The sequence below is a fragment of the Ctenopharyngodon idella genome, chromosome 13 (assembly GCF_019924925.1).
Source record: "Ctenopharyngodon idella isolate HZGC_01 chromosome 13, HZGC01, whole genome shotgun sequence".
NCBI classification, from domain to species: Eukaryota; Metazoa; Chordata; class Actinopteri; order Cypriniformes; family Xenocyprididae; genus Ctenopharyngodon; species Ctenopharyngodon idella.
In genome coordinates this window covers 13498469-13516511 of record NC_067232.1, presented here as the reverse complement: position 1 = coordinate 13516511, position 18043 = coordinate 13498469, and the positions used below count along the sequence as shown (strand labels likewise).

General features: G+C 37.9%; 1 long non-coding RNA gene across 4 annotated transcripts in view; it reads left to right on the top strand.

Moving 5' to 3' along the window:
- LOC127524886 (uncharacterized) overlaps nt 1-18043 on the top strand; it is a 45039-nt gene that overhangs the window by 21219 nt on the left and 5777 nt on the right. For 3 of the 4 annotated variants that reach the window (XR_007933194.1, XR_007933191.1, XR_007933193.1), the window contains 2 exons: nt 660-710; nt 8718-8835. This is a non-coding gene — a long non-coding RNA (uncharacterized LOC127524886). Of the gene's footprint in view, nt 1-659; nt 711-8717; nt 8836-11832; nt 15172-18043 lie in introns of all 4 variants that reach the window. The other variant, XR_007933192.1, reaches the window with a different exon arrangement.

The following is an 18043-nucleotide window of genomic DNA, read 5'->3' as shown; positions in this document are numbered from 1 at the left end:
CTTCTAAGTGAACTTTGAGGTAAGGCTGAAGCATAATTTGATTTGATTCTACGTCAGAGCACTGGCTCATTATTGGCCGGCGCCAATAATGCTGATGCAGGAGCTGGCCAATAATGAGCCGGCGTTCTGACGTAGAACCCGGAAGTGCTGCACTGTGTTTACTACATCAACCGCGTAGGAGACTGACATGGAAGAGAAGAAATTGTTGAATAAAGTTGTTATTTTTGTTTGTTTTTGCGCACAAAAGTATTCTTGTCGCTTCATAAAATTAAGGTTGAGCCACTGTAGTCACATGAACTATTTTACCGGTGTCTTTACTACCTTTCTGGGCCTTACGAATAAAACTCTTATGGGTTTGGAATGACATGAGGGTAAGTAATTAATGACAGAATTTTCATTTTTGGGTGAAATGTAGCAGATAAATATGAGAGTTTGAGAGACATAGAACATTAAACCACTGAGTTACAGACATTGGAAAATATGCTACACTACTCTCATATCTGAAGGACATATGCAGCAGATACCCGACTATAAAAACTCTTTACAAGGGGAACAGCACACCTCGCTTTAATTTTCAGTTTGCACCTGTTCATTAATGTGGCTGTCTTTCTCTCTCTTTTAAATGATTCTTCTATATCCCACTCTTTTTTCTCTTGCAGACAAAGACTCCTGCAGCTTTAACACCTTCTGTGGCTCTTCAGGAGAACCAGGTGCGTCTGTGTTGATCTGTTCTCTTAGCAGGAGGAGAGCTGGCACCAGGGCTGAAGGGGTGGTACTGGGCGGGTGATTTAGGGAGCTGAGCAGCACTCCGGCACGGCCCCGAGGTGAAAGATATACGTGAGATTGGTGTTAACAGCACTAAACAGCCTATGAGTCAGAACATGGTGGAGTTTAATATGATGTGCATCTGCAGTTGATTAAAGGTGGATTCCATTAGAAAGAGGTGTGTGTTGAATTCATAGGTGTGTGTGTGTGTGTGTGCGCGATAAGGAGAGATTTGTGGCTAATAATAGTCAGTTACAATGGAAACTTTATTCTCACTGCTGTTGTTTAACAGGAGGTATTTTGTACCCCTGCACCTGCTGGCTGAAAGGTAAACATTGCATTTTCCATTGTGTATTTTTTATTTAAGAGTCTCAATCACTGCCCTCCCCTTAGCCTGTCTACACAGGACATCGGGCTATAAGCAAATGATGTGATTCACCGCTTATTTAAAAGGACCACTGCAATCCAAACAGCCTTAAGCTATGGTATGAATTAACTGTTTGAAGTTGGTTGATTCTTACATTTCCATTAACATCATCAATCAATTAAAAAAAAAAGCTTTATAGCCGTCCTACATGACAACCTAGGGGAAGTTCACACAGAACAAGCTCTCATGTTCAAAAACACAGAGGAAAGGAAAAGAACGCAGGGTCTTCAAATGAGTTTTTAAAAGTTAACACTGCTTCACTAAGAACACATTTTGTGTTTTCCACCGTGCTACTATTCTTCTATGTAAACATGCACTTGACAAACGTCTTTGATCGTTGTGTCACATCTTGCTTATTTAGCATCACACTTTTTTTACGTTTTTTTTTTTTTAAACTTGACACCGCATTTGGATACGACTTGAATAATGACTTAGTGCTTAATAATACTATGACTTTATTAAGAACTAAGTCGTTATAATACTATGACTTTATTCTTGTCATTTTTACTATATTCTCAAAATATTACAGCTATAATCTCTAATTGCTACAATATCATTCTCACAATTATTTTTTTTTTTTTATAACATAGCACTAAAACACAGTCATAGTATGGTACAGGGACATGGTGATGGTGGGGAAAAAAACAGGGAGGAGATGAAGATGGGAGGAAAATTTATGGGTGCGTCTCAATCAGCTCCCTAGTTCAGTAGTCAGGGCACTGATCAGGGAGCCATTTTAAGGGCTGTCTCAATTGCAAAATCCTTCCAGTGCACTGAAACGTTCGCTCCCTAAAAAGCCCCATAATGCACTGTGAAATCCAGGAAGCATCAATGCTCACCATTGGCGCTTTTCCACTGCATGGTATGGTTCGGTATGGCTCACTTTTTGGCACTTTTCCACTGCATGGGACGGCTCGGTATGGATCGGTACGGCTCGCTTAAATAGTACCACCTCGGTTGAGGTTCCAAGCGTGCCGCACCGATACTATGTGACGTGTAAACACTGCAGATCACTGAATGGTCAGAGAGAATCGTCACTACCAGCATCATTGGATTTGAAATACGAGACACCAAATCCGCAAGATTTAAATAGTCAGTGTTGCCAAGACCGCGGTTTTCCGCAGAAATGGGCTACTTTAACACTGTTGCTGCAGGTTGTTTTTCATGTCCGCGGGTTGAACCGACCCCAAATAACATGATATTTAGCCCTTAGAATGCGAATTTTATCAGGGTAACCCTGCCAAATACGCAAATTTTAAACCCCGGAATGCGATTTTTACCGGGGGACCCCCCCCTGAAACGTGATTGGGCTGGTTTTGGGCTAGTTTTGTGTAGCAATTGGGCGGGTTTTGTTGTGAAAACCTGGCATTATCATTTGTTTACTTTTTTTAAACGACTTGCTTTAAACAACCGTCGCACGCAACTTAAAAAAAAGAAATGGCTGTATCGTGGTCAGTAGATGAGGTGCAGACTTGTTGGTAGACGAGGAGCGCATCCACGGCAGTAGAGGCGGCGCAACTATAACGATTAGTCTATAATCCCACCCACTTTGAAGCGGTACTAAACTGCAGTGAAAAAGCAAAACGAAAGTACAGCGCGCCGAGTCATACCACGCAGTGGAAAAGCGCCAATGTTTCCTTAAAGGGATAGTTCACCCAAAAATGAAAACTCTGTCATCATTTACTCCCCCTCAAGTTGTTACAAACATTCTTCCAAATATCTTCCTTTGTGTTCAGCAGAACAATGAAATTTATACAGGTTTGGAACTACTTGAGGGGGAGTAAATGATGACAGAATTTTCATTTTTGGGTGAACTATCCCTTTAACAGAAGCTCTGAAATGCGAACAAAAAAAAAAAAAACTAAAATGTTACAATGTAACGATCAATAATAATGTACTTTAAATAACATTTAAAAAATGTCAGAAAAATATCAGTTCTGCTGTTGTTCATAAATACCAGTAGTGACATTGTACAATAAGGATGTTGTCAAGTCACCATCAGTGTGCCAATGTGTAGTGAGCCAGGGTGCCCAACTTTGTGCACACGATATACTGATTCACAAACTACGGAGCTGATTGAGAGGCACCCTTATATTTCAATGCTTTTGTGTTGAGACAAAAAAGCAGCATTGTGATCTTTCGTGAGGGAAATGAATGCAAAAGCATTTAAATATGATTTTATATGATTTCAATCACTAGACCTCTTGTGGGGTTTACCTGCACAGCTCTTACAGTACTAGCTGATAGGCGTTACATTTACATAAAAAAAAATTTAAAATGTGGAAGGCAAAAATGGTTTTTGTGTGAACTGGCCCTAAAATAGAATTTCTTTTCCCTACTATGATTTTTTTTTTTTTTTCTAACTTCTGTTAGTGGGGATTTGCAGTGAGTCATTTTCTAATATGGCTCTGTTTGTTTGTTTATGCTAAGTATCAAGGAAACAATCCTGTTGAATTCACTGTGAGATAAACACCTGTAGCCAAAAAGATTCTGCGTTCTGCTGTTTCTGTTCAGCTCTGTATGATGTCTATTCTTATGCAAAGTTTATAAGTGACTATGTATATCCATAAAAAACAACAGCTGGGAAATACTAACAAGAAATGGTCTAAGACAGTTGGTTGATGTCAGAAGACATTAATTAGGGCATAGCTGTGTTATTTTCTGTGTGATGCAGAACACACATACCACGTTTTAAAAGGGGAAGATTTTTTTGTTTAGAGAAGTGCTGACCCATTTTCAGACCAACAGAAAGTACATCGTGTTTAATTGTTCGGCTTTGTTTGCGTTAGTTTATGTGAGGGAGAAACCTACAAACATCTGTCGGCCAAATGAGCTGGTGTTTCATCAGTCGAGTATGCTCTGTTCTGAGCACACTTTAAATGAGATGCTACACAACCACTGCTTGGGCACACATGTACAATTTTCTAAAACAGTGCTTATTATCAGTGTGAATGAGATTTACTGCCCATATGCTGTTGGAACAGTTAAACTACAAGAAGTAATTTTTTAAAAATCTGTGTGGTAGAGGACTCACTGATACTCTTCACAGTGTTCCATTCAAGATATTTTAAAATCCTTAAACAAAACAAATGATATTTATATATTTACTTACTTTTTAATTATTTATTTATTTATTGCACAATGTTTGGCCACTATAGTTAAAACCATGCAATGTTTAAATGCCAGTAAAAATGTTCTGCGGATTGCCAGTCCAAACAGCCCTTAGCAGCACAAAGCCCACCTGTACAAGAAAAAGCTTCTCCTACCTGGCCAACAATGCTCCTCACGGTTATCCGCTATTCTGTTTCCCCTTAGCTTATCATATTGTGCCAGGTCTCCTCTGTGGTTAGGCCCTGGGCAGCAGTGTGTTCCCCAGCAGGGCCCGAACTAATTTATTAGCTCATAAAAGCCTGCGCAGCCTCCAGTAGAGCTTTGATATATTCATCACAATGTGCTGGCTTGTAAAAATACTCAACCCCCTGAGAGATTTCAGCACTTTGTTTACAAGAACCTGTTGCAGGAGGGGGTGGAGGGAAAAACAGAGGGATGAAAAAGATGAGAGGAGGACTGCAGAACAGGTGTTGCTGGAACAGGTAATGGCTTTTGGCTTTGAGAAATCAGTATTGATGCTTCCCAAATGGTTTTTACTGTCAGGTGTCTGGTCTAAAACCAGAACCTGAAGGGAAAGCTCTTGCCCAGGTCTTGCTGAGACAACTGTTGAGTGTGATACAGACACCTTGGCTGTGTGAAGTCCAGTTCCTAGACCGGATTAATAAATCCCATTGTTATTGACCCAGTCAGGGCAGTAAATGTTACTTTCTTTCTTGGGAGTACGAACAAACATGCCAAACAGATGTACTAAATCTCCATATTTGGATCTGCAGTGTAATTCGCAGCATATAAGTAGAGCAGCTCAACACCACCACAGAATATTGCCGATGAAAGTTGCCTACAGCACTCGCATCGCCTGATTTTCAGAGGTTTGACTTGAGGTTAGAGTAGGTGACGCTATAGCAACCAATTTGAAAACACTACAAATGCACTGCAAATTAGAATTGACTTAAGCATGTCACCTTTGACCTTTAGGATAAGAACTGCCCTGTTTCTGTGGCTCTGACTCCACTAAGATCTGCCCAATGATGATGGTTTTGGCTTGACACGAGGAACAGAATTGCTTCACCCCTCCCTTTGGCTTTTTGGAATTAGAGGCAATGCAGATGTTAAGTGCCTTCACAAAACTGTACTTGCACTGGCCCTTTATGTCCAGGAACATTAAAACAGCGAGACCTAAATCTGGCCCGACATTACACAGGCAGTGGTGTGTACTGTATGTGTAGGCGATGTACTAAACCTCATGTGATTTTTGGTGTACTTCGCCTTCCACCCACACGGTCTTGACGAGGTCTCGCCTTTGCCGACAGTAGCTGAGCGTAATGGCAGCTCTTGGCACTTGAAGCTGCCTGATTTCGCCAGACAGCGCTGCTCCCTTCTCACTGCTGTGGTTTAGGTTTGGCTCATGGCATGTGGGGGATTTGAGACATTGGAAAGGCATTTCCCTGTGTGACCACAAAGACTTGCCCTCCTGTGTGAGAATGAGGCAGGTTCTGGCACCTAGGCTCCGCTAATGAAAGATTTAATTTCAGTTAAGGGCTATAGGAGGGTCACTCACTTTCCGTCTGACATAATGCAGATCTTGAACATGCTGTTGTTTTATTTGGTTACCTAGCTGTGTTGTCCCAGCCACACAGGGAACGATGAGAAGGGCTGAATCTTCCTACACTCGTAATTTCCGCTGTGTCTAATCGTCTCCACATCCACCATAAGGCCTGAATTATCCAATGTCTGAATCAGCTGCATTCTGCCACTTCTTTGGGTTTGTTTGCGGCTATTTTTGCAGTCTCACACAAAATGTAACGACTCTCTTCATCTTTGAATTTCCCATGACTTCCACCTCTAGTTCATTGTCCATGTGTGAACACGGTTTTGACTCTCTGTTCGCTCGTTCTCTGCACCTTCACCCAAATAAACCCTCGACGCAGGTCTGAAGCCAAAGGAAATCGAGTCATATTTGAGATAGACCCATGATATGTGATCCTCTCACAAATATTTTTTGGGTTACATCAGGAGAAGTTCCAAGTTTGTATTAATTTTGAAACTAAACAGAGCAGAAGGTATTGTGAAGGCTCTCACATTAGCAGTAAGTATGCAGAGGGAGGAAAGGTCATGCATAGTTATAGCAAATCCGCATGCTAAAATGGCAAAGTCATAACCTCTAGTCAGAACCTAAGGACTGTGGTCTGTTTTACGGGTGTGTGCTGTGTTCAAAAGTAGTTTGTTCCTGAGCTTTAATAGATTTAGTCTGTAGGCAGGGTCACTGGTTCCCCTGAGGGAGGTTATTGCCTTGTAAACTGTGTTAACATGTATGTTAATGTTACTGTATTTCAGTACAGGATATGAAGTCCCAAAAGTCCTGCAGCCGCTACATGAGACTCCATCTCAAACTTACAGCTTTTAATGATTTGTTTGGCACCATGAAGGAACATAGTTAACGTTTTTATTATTATTAGAGATTTTTCAAGAGTGAAATCAGAAGTTAGGCCCATTTCTGGCAATGTGACAGTTAGCATTTTAACCAAGGCTTTGTCTCTACGTGGAACATGTGTCATGGTCAATGACATGACGCTTGTTTGTTTTCCTATACAAGAATAAATTAAAACTTAAATTAACATAAATAGTGACTAGAAAACCTCTTCTATAAAGATAAATTAATTTCTGATTTTAAATTAATTTTGATGTTTGGTGTGTGTGGGGGCGGAGGATAAAGCAGGGGTGAAAAGTAAAACAAATTGTGGGTGATACAACTGTCCTGATATCATAATTATCAAAAGTCTTAATAGCAGAGATAATATCAAACTACTTAAAGGATTAGTTCACTTTAATATGAAAATTACCCCAAGCTTTACTCACCCTCAAGTCATCCTGGGTGTATATGACTTTCTTCTTTCTGATGAACAGAGTTATATTAATAAATATCCTGACACATCTAAGCTTTATAATGGTAGTGAACGGGGCCAATGAGTATGAAGTTGAAGAAAGTGCATCCATCCAAAGCAAAACATACTCCACACGACTCCGGAGGGGGGTTAATAAAGGCCTTCTGAAGCAAAGCGATGCATTTGTGTAAGAAAAATATCCATATTTAACAAGTTATAAAGTAAAATATATAGCTTCCGCCAGACCGCCTTCCGTATTCAACTTAGGAAGAAAGCATAACTGACGTCACGTCAGTTAAGCCTTTTTCGTAAGTTGAATATGAAAGGCATAGGACATAGCGTAAGCGTTTTGAATTGTGAGGCGCGTTACACTTTCTTCGTAAGTTGAATATGGATATTTTTCTTACACAAAAGGCCTTTATTAACCCCCCGGAGCTGTGTGGAGTACCTTTTGCTTTGGATGAATGCACTTTCTTGAGCTTTATACACATTGGTCTCGCTCACTGCCATTATAAAGTTTAGATGTGTCAGGATATAACTCCGATTGTGTTCATCTGAAAGAAGAAATTCATATACACGATGGCTTGAGTGTGAGTAAAGATTGGGGTAATTTTCATTTTGAAGTGAACTAATCCTTTAATTTCTTTCTTTTAATAATTAAAAGAAAGAAATATTATCTCTGTTATTATTTGCTAATATAATATTTGACCTAAATTGGTTTACTGCTTATTAATATTTGATTATTAATATTAACTCATCAGTTAACTTAACAGTCATAGTATATCAAAATCAAAGTCATATCATAGAGACGGCCCCTGCAGACCCTCACTACTATGTTGAAGTCAGTAAGTCTTTTAAAATATTAGATCATTTGAACTTTTTGAAGTTGTAAAACTCACCAAAAATTTGTTTAAATTTAATTTTAGATTGTAAATTATATTTAGTAGTAAATAAATATTAAAACATATTTATATACATTTACGTAAAAAGAGTAGATATTTAAAAACATTGCACATCTTCAGTTTTTCCTTCTTTTTTTTTTTTTTTTTTGAACACTCTTATATGTTTTAAATGGGTGGATGTTAAAGTGTGGCACAGTCTTGGTTAAATGTATTGACAACCTATGCAGCAGATGCACACCATATATCAAACTATACCTTGTTAATTCACTGTTTAGACATGAGATAAGAAACAATCAACAAGATGCAATTAGCACATGGTCACATGAGGTCAGCCTTGGGAGGAGTTACAATCATTGTACCATGAATTAAGACTGCCGTAAACCTCGTTTAAGAGCGTGGAGGAACCTTGGAGCTCTAGACAGCCTGATCACTTTGGCTGATAAGCGACCGCAGATTGCAGCTGCTAGCAGTAGCTCTGGACTGATTTGCTGCTTGGTTAAGGGGCAAAGAAAAACACCAGCCCCAGCCTCCAAGTATGTTGGCGGTAAAATCTGGAGCATGTTTGCTTTACTGGTGCGAGCTCGGACACTGGTCCGCATTCCACTGACCCCCACTTCACTGTTTTCACAGGAAATAAACAGAGGCTTGTTGCGGCAGCGTTATCACTCCCGGTCTGTTTGGAGTTGAACCAAGAGCTACAAATCTGCAGAGCCGCCCAGTGGTGGACGAGGGTGAAATAACTCATCAGGTAATGTGCGCAGTCATTTTCAAGGGGTGACTGAGTAAAGGTGGCTGTATTAAGTGTGAAAGGAATCAGGGCCAAGTGCGCAATCACCCTCTGATTAGACTGATCTGATTTTTCCTCCACGAGTGGGGAAAAAAGCATTCTGCATTTCTGAAACAGCATGTCATTCACCGACTGTGCAGAACTGCCTTCAAAATAGGCAAATCTAACATAGGAACGGTGGCGAGACATTACCAAGTATGGTATAAGCTCCAGTACTAGTATTCTCTTTAAAGTCAGCATTAAACAGAAATATTGTGATTGATTTATTCATGCATGTTTAAGTTTTTTTTTGTTGTTGTTGTTTTTTGACAAAATTTCTCTTTAGTGATGTATGCTGGATGTAAGTCATTTACTTTAGCTGGTTCAGCTTAAAATTGCCCAAAAGCCTTCTAAACAGCAAACTAGCTTAGGGTATATTTTCAGCAGGGACACAGGTTTTACTTTAGCTGTGTCAGAAATTGTACGTATATCCTTATATAGTGCACTATTTGAAGGGACAGCCGATATGTTGTAGTGGAAGTTACCAAGTGCACTCATTAAATCCCAAAATACACCACAATAATGAATGTATGACCTGTTAGGGTCTAGCCGAAGCTGGTGTCCACAGTCCACAGTGTCTAAATTCACTCACTCATTTTCATTCATTCCTTCAAGTGGACTTCGTTATATTAGTGAGTAATAGGGAATAGTGAATGAGAGTATAGGTGACGATTTCAGATACAGTCCTTGTTTTTCCACTTTTTCAAACAAGTATCATCATAGCAGAGGTGTAAAGAGTACCTGAAAATCATACTTGAGTAAAAGTACAAATACTTTACAGCGAAAATGAATCAATTACAAGTTACAAGTCACAAATTTCAATACGACTTGAGTAAAAGTCTTAAAGTATCTAATTTTTAACAGTACTTACATATTTTACTTGTACTGAATGTAGGCTCAAAATGCACTAGTCCTTGACACCTAAGAGACATGCCAGTGAAAACAAGAAACAGTTGATTTGTGAGGAGAGCAATCATATGGTTATTTTCTAAAATCAAAATAAAACTGAACACCTCAATATTGTAATAAATCAATGTCGACACAACAGCCTCTTAAACGTCTACAAACACTCAAGTCTCAGTTACACTCAAGTGCTTAAAAAGGGCATAAGTAAACCAATATCTTTCAAAATGTCTCTTCAAAATTACTGATAAATAAAATAATGTTTAGTAAAATTAAGTAGTCAAAGCCTATTTGCATTGGACTGGTTTCGCCTGTAGCCATGTCCTCATCTCATATGAAACACCTGCGATTCAGTAACCTGCTAATGCACTCGCATTCGCGTATAGCCATGTTGGCAAGATTGAGGGCCCTATCATACACCTGTCGCAATGCAGCGGCAGGCACGATGCAAGTGTTTTTTTTTGCTAGTTTCATCCCTACGCAGTTATCATTTTCACATAGATGGTCTGCTTGCACGCTTTAACCTCGCGCACGAGCAGATCCGTTTTCTCGCTAGAGATGCGTTCAGTTTTTCCGCTTGCAAATTTTGCCATGTAAATAGTGAATCTGCCATGGCACGAGCGCAACTGGCTTTTAAAAGTAATGGGAGATGACACTCTGATTGTTTTTTTGCACGTTAAGCCCAAAACACAACCCATTACTCATTAAGAGAATAGGGACAACCCTTTTAGACCATGCTGCCTTTACGTGCTCATCACATTCAAGTTTCGAAACTGGAGGGCGTTCATTTGAAATTTTATCCTAGGAAACTCGTATTTACAATAATTCCGAGAGCATGTGAAGGTAGCATTAGACCATGCACTTAGATCATTAAAATAGGGCCCTGGGTGAACAAGGGCAAAACGCACAAGATTTAGTACCTTCAATGCCCTGTAGATGGCGATATCGCTTCTTTTGTGGCAGAAATAAACTGCTGCAGAAAAAGTAAGGCTCCATGCAAAATGTAGCGACTAATTGCATTACTTATCACAAATGTATTGGAGTAAAGAGTACAGATACTTATTCAAAAATGTAGTCAGGTGGAGTAAAAGTTGCTAATGTCTTTGAAACTCACTCAAACTACAAAGTAGCCAAACAGATATAAGTACAGTAACTAATTGCATTTACTTAAATACTTCACCCTACTCCATCATAGCTTTCACCTGAGTCTGGGCCGTTTTTTATTTGTGCCATATTTGGAGCTATTTTTCTCTCCTTCAGTCTATCTTTCTCTGTTTTCCAGTTTCACTTTGGTATTTTGGAGAATTTTTGTGGTCAATCAAGTCAAGGAGATTTTGTTGTTGATTGTTTGGAGTTTTCGAGGTGTACGCTGCCGCTTGCCAACCCACAGTCGAATCAGTGTCCCTGGCCACATCACACACACACACACACACACACACACACACACACACACACACACACACACAGAGAGAGAGAGACTCTCTCATTAGGTCATTATAGTCCATGGCTCCCTGCACACTCACATTGATCTGTGTGTACACAGAGTTAATGGGTCAGATTAGAGGAGAGCTGTACAGTAATAGCTGCCGCTTTAGCTGTAACACTGTGGTAACCCAGCGAAGCTCATTAGCTATGTCCCTGAAAGGCAGACCATTTGCATTTCAGTCTCAATGTGGGAACAATTTAGCCATCTAATTGGACAGATCAACGAGGGTGCCGTCACCGGCTCTATAACTCCTCTCGCCTATTTTTTTAATTTATTTATTTTTTTAAAGTATTCTGCCTTTCATTATCTCTATTTTTCAAACTCTCTGGATGATTTTAGCTGCAGCTTTGAAATATGTTAACTTCAGCAATACGAATATCTAAACATTTTCTTGATTACCCTACAATGGACAAAGAGATATATGCATGCCAACTGCTATCAGCAGAGCAACATTTCAGAAAGATAAGTCCTTGTATCTGGTTACCTTTCTAAATCATAAAGTAAACTATTTTCTGTTTGTATGTATGTAGACGGATTGGAGATGTTTTCGCAGCGGGATGGTTTGGCAACGCATAGAATCCCTAGTGAGGGAGAAAGAAAAATGACGGGTAGCGGAGAGAGGAATGAAGTCTTATTTGGCTAGAGACTCACAACCACCCACCCACCCACATACAGAAGAACAAGGACCCAGTTGGCTGAAGTTTCTGATAAACCACTGCAGTGTGGGAAAGCTCATCACTCATCTTCAAATGGTTATCAGAAAAAAAACGGCACACACTGGGTGACTGTTTCTGAAAAACTTCCAGTAGATACAGAGGAACCTGCACTTAACATGCATTTACACTACCTTTCAAAGTTTTTTTTAAGCAGCACTCAATCAACATTGATAATATTAACAAATGTGTATTGAGCACCAAATCAGCATATTAGAATGATTTCTGAAGGATCATGTGACACTGAAGACTGGAGTAATGATGCTGAAAATTCACCTTTGCCATTGCAGGAATAAATTAAGTTTGAAAATATTTAAAAACAGAAAACAGTTATTTTAAATAGTAATAATATTTCACAATGTTACTATTTTCACTGTATTAATCAGTCAGTCTTTTTGCAGGTTACGCTGTTGCATCAGTAGGTCTTTTTAAGTAAATGAATCATTCAGTAAACCCATTTCAAATCAAAAACACTGATCATTCAGGAGCGCCACTTCAGTGTGTTGGCCGGATTTTTCTTTGGCTCTTTGTTTGGAACTATTTTCATTGGTGGAGCAAAAAGTAAAAAAAGTAAAGCAAAAAGTTTTCTAATGCATAGCTGCTCAATATTAACTTCTTGTTTATTAAACTCATTACGCATTACATGTAACATGAGTTATGTAATCAGATTACTTTTTTCAAGTAACGCATTTTAAATTTACAGGCAGTTACTTTTTCAAATAAGTAACGCAAGTTACTTTGTCTTCCCATTTATAGACTGAAACCTCTCCTGTCCCTATGTTGAAAGAAATAAATGAAAACAGTGAAATGCAAAACTTATATGCCTAAAACTGCAATAATTAAATATGAAAATAACACAAATATACTTTATGTATTTAATCTCACTTTATTAACCAATGTCTATCCTTCTGACCTTTGATGATCCAATTCAACCATACTAATAAGCAAAAATGATTTTAGATAAACATCAAATTTGTTTCATTTTTTTATTGCTGAAATAATTGTTAAACATTACATTGTCTTTACATTTGACAAAAATAGAACTTTTGTTTTTTTGTAATTAAAAAAACAAAGCAAGCAAGCCCAGCCCATGTAAGGAAAAAGTAATGTAACACATTACTTTCCATAAAGATTAACTAAATAACACAATTTGTTGCTTTTTTAGAAAGTAACGCAATATTGTAAGGCTTTACTTTTAAAAGTAACTTTCCCCAACACTGATTAAACTATATTGTATAAAATCTCACTTTCTAGTGATTCAGCATGTCTAGCTGTAAAAGAAAAAACTTAAAAAAAAAAAAAAATGAATGAACCAGTCAAGAATTTTATAGACAGACCCTTAGCACTTTGTCATACTAATTGTTTCAATTCTTTTTTATTGACTGCCGAATCAGAACAAACAGTAAGGCAGTTTTTGTTACGAAGCTTGGGAGGAGGATGGGTTTCTTTCAAGGCTCTAAGGGAGTATTTGGCTGAACATTTGGGTGTTCAGGCCTCAAGTACTGTGAAACTGTCTGAGACAACAATTTTGATCAAAAAGCTCTGATTTGAACTTAAACTGATTGGCTTTCACAGAAACCAGAGAACTCCAGCTGAAGAACTACTTGGCATCTTCTATTGAAACCCATTAAGAAGAAACTGAACGTGTTACTGTTCCTGTTTTTCTTGTCACTGCTGGACCTCTAATACTTCTGTAATCTTGCTAAATTGTTCCTTTTCTCGTTATCGTGGTCTCCTCTGGAGTTTTAGTCATAGCTTATTTTCCTGAGAGACTTGGAAATATGATTTTCAGAGGAGTGAAGCATTCAGATTGGAGTATTAATCAGACTCGATTCTGAGATTAGCGAAATCCCTTGTTAAAACAAATGACTGACCTCAGCCGAATGCAGACTCTCATTGTTTTCCCTCAGACAACAGGGAGGAAGCCTCCAACCTTCGCTCCGCTTTCTCCATCTTTTCCTCTATCTATCTCTCTATCACTGACATCACAGTGGAAGCCTTTGACTTCCTGTTCCCTGGACGGCCTCAACTTCTGGAAATCTTGCGCTGAACTTTTGATGTCTTCCGCAGTTTTGGCATAGCTGCAGGGTGTAGGTGATTGAGAAATCTCATCTCTGGTCACAAGAGACGCAGACATCATGAGTCCTAAGTTGTTTTTGTTGATAGGATCATGGAAAATGTGAATATGTACAGTTTCAGATGGAGCTCTAATCAGAAGCCTCAGAGTCATCTCAGACTCAGCCTGCCGCACTAGACTAATTTCATTGAGATTTGTTTTGATTTGTTTTGATTTTTGTTTTGAGATTTAATCCACAAAAATGTGATATGTGAGGGGGGGGATATGTGAACGAGTTAGTGAGACAGATCCAGATGGATGCTATTTTTGATTTATGGGAAAACATTTCTGCTTTTTACCTTACTGCAAAGAACCAGATTACAACTGAACAAACCCCAAGTACTCAGATAACATCGCAGAGTAATCCCAATCTGGCAAGGGCACCAAACAAAAGAAAGAGGGAAAGGCAGGCATACAGAAAGAAAGAGAGAGAAAGAAAGAAAGAAGGCCAAGAGAGAATGATGGAGGGAAATGGAGATATAGGGAAAGAGAAGTAGTTAAAAAAAAAAAAAAAAAAGATGACACGCTGAAAAGATGTACTGTTGTAGGTATGCTTGTCATCACTTGGTGAGACGGATGTTTGAGCTCTCATAAAGTTAGTATGCTTACGAGGACCTCTGCTGGAATAAACAGGTAATTCACCACAAAATTTGATGACAGTTTTGAATAGGTTTCTTTAGAATAATAGCCAGGAAATATCTGAAGATATTTCTTAATTTTAACATTAGCCTCATATGTTTCACACTGTTCAATTTGTCGTGGGTTAGTAGGCCTAATTAATCCTGGATTGTCAGGTTTTTGATATTCCACACTATACATGTTAACCCTGGGTTAACATTCTCATTTGCGTATTTATGTATATGCAAAATGTCTGCTGTGGTTGTTTTAAATCTTCTTAAAGACACTACAAAAATAATATGTCTTCATAACTCCAGTAAATTCAGTTGCACCTTCTTTTCAATTGTTTCCATTAGATGCTGAAACTAAACACTGTGAAAGTTTCTGTGACTACAGTATATTGTATATGAATATTTAATGAGGTAAGTTAACTATGGCAGTTTTTGATTCATTGGTTGTCTGTTGCTAAACAACTCACTGTAACATTCTGACATGTTTGTCAAAATTGAGTTATTCACATATTCTTATTCTGTGACAACTTATTTACATTATGTACAAATGTAAAAACATATTTAAATCCATTCATGTGAGTACAGTGGTTCAATAATAATATTATAAAGCGACGAGAATATTTTTTGGTGCGCCAAAAAAACAAAATAACGACTTATATAGTGATGGCCGATTTCAAAACACTGCTTCATGAAGCTTCTGAGGGTTATGAATCAGCGTGTCGAATCAGCGGTTCGGAGCGCCGAAGTCACGTGATTTAAGCAGTTTGGCGGTTTGACATGCGATCCGAATCATGATTCGACACGTTGATTCATAACACTCCAAAGCTTCATGAAGCAGTTTTTTGAAATCGGTCATCACTATATAAGTCGTTATTTTGTTTTTCTGGCGCAGCAAAAATATTCTCGTCGCTTTATAAAATTAATATTGAACCACTGTACTCACATAAACTGATTTAAATATGTTTTTAGTCCATTAATGGATCTTGAGAGAGGAAATGTCATTGCTGGCTATGCAGGCCTCACTGAGCCATCGGATTTTAACAAATATCTTAATTTGCGTTGCGAAGATTAACGAAGGTCTTACGGGTGTGGAGCTGCATGATGACAAAATGACAATTTTTTTCATTTTTGGGTGAACTAACCCATTAATAAAGTGAGATTAAATACAAATGTATATGCGTTATTTATCATATTTTATATTTGCAGGTTTGCGTAATATTCTGAGTTTGCATTTCACTGTTTTTATTCAATCAAACTTGCGTCACTTATTTTAAAAAGTAACTCAGAAATTTTGCTGCAAATTTATAAGTAATGTGTTACTTTACTAGCCAAAGTAATCTGATTACGTAATTTGCATTACTTGTAATGTGTTACCCCCAATACTGGAGTTAAGTGTAAAAGCCTATATTGTGAAAAGGCCATAAAAAGTACGGGAGAATGACATAAAATGGAGGAAACAGTACTGTAAAATTTATTCTTCAAAGCTGTAAATAAAACAAAGGTTATTGGAGTACATTTTACAAGAAAATACTATTCAGTCTTTCTTTTTTCAGTCTGTTTAATTCAATGTGTTTCTTGCCATTTCTTTGTAATTAACTGTGAAATTTACTAGTAATTTCTGAGAGAAAATTGTTTCTACACCAAATTTTTTAGTGAGTAGGAGTAATAGGGTTTACTTTAGATAAACTCAGGGATTTGATGGACAGCATGGCAGCGGTTTGGAGAGAGCAGAGGAGCAGGTTTCACACACTTACAGTAGAGCCTTTGTTTAAGACCTTATTATTGTTTTTACTGAAGCTCTACCACAGGGAGCTGAAACACACCCTCACATACAGAGTGGTGATAAGTGTAAATTTGAGAACTGTCAATATTGATTTTGCAAAGCAGACATTGATTTGTCATGACTTTGTCAAAAACCTGATGGTGGATTTCATCTCATTCTGTGTTTTTACTTTTTCTTTGTTTTTTCCATCATATACACACATATACAATGACAATAACAGATTTCTGCTTTTCGTCGTCCATTCCAATCAATGTAAACTCTGGATTATGATTCATTTTAACATTTATGTGTGTTGTGGACAGTATTTTTGAGAGTTCCCAATGTCTTGACCAGATCAAAAATAATGACACCAAACTGGAAATGCAGATTTAAGGAAAATATTTTTAACACATGTAGACTGAAGATAAAAGTTTCTGGAACAGTATGAAGGTCTGTGTTAAGTCAAATAAAAGAGATGGTCGTAGCATGAAGAATGCACAAAAAAAAAAAAAAAAAATCATCTCTTGAGAAATCCAATATGAGGGAAAAATGATTCAGGCCAGAAATCATCCACATTTTGTTCATTCCAACATGAATGTTTGCAAGCAGACATATAATGGACTATATGCAAGGTTACTTCCTGGTTGTCGTTAAGCCAGCTCGGGCATTTCCGGTGAACTAGCTGTTCATTCTGTAGTCGCTGTACATCGACACAAAACCATCAATGGTTGACTTTTTAATGTTGTATTCATATTTAAATGCAGTTATCACATTTACTTAATTTGCCAATAAACCAGTTTTATTGATTGCAATAAAGACAAAGATATTGGGACCGTTTAAAAACGCGGTGTCTGTAATTAGACACGCACACGCATTTTTTCCCCCAGCACTACAAATGTTATTTTTAATGTGTTGACTACAAAAATTATTTGTTCATCCTTCTGAGATTGTCCCCATTGTAAAACCGAACGTTTAAAAATGTAGGAAATTCAACATTTGATAGAAAACACTTATTTAAAAATAAAAAAAGACAATAATTACCACCTTAACCAGCAGGTGGCGGCAAAGTAGCATTGATTTGCGCATAGATCAGCCATTTCCTCTAATCGTTTTCACTTCGTTTTTGACTAAATATTAAACATTATGAAATAACTAGGTTTAAAAATACATTTTGTCAATGTGAAGTATGAAGTACTCACAAAATCTTAAGAAAAACAATAACTTTTATTGTGAATTAATTACACAGAAAGCGAGCACCACGCTTTCCCTTTGTAATCACAGCAGCTGTCAGTCAGTGCAGCGCAAGATCAATGATTTCAGCACACTTGTAAAAATACACATTTCATTCAATTAATCTAACCAAAGTGCACAATAAATATTTAATTTTTGAAGCTTTCTTTCACATGAAAGTGTGAAAACTGATGGTCGAATTGAATTAAGCCGAGGAGGAACACTGAGGTACGTCTTTATTTATTTATTTTTTATGCTGTCTTACGTTTGAATAACTAAATTAATGCTATG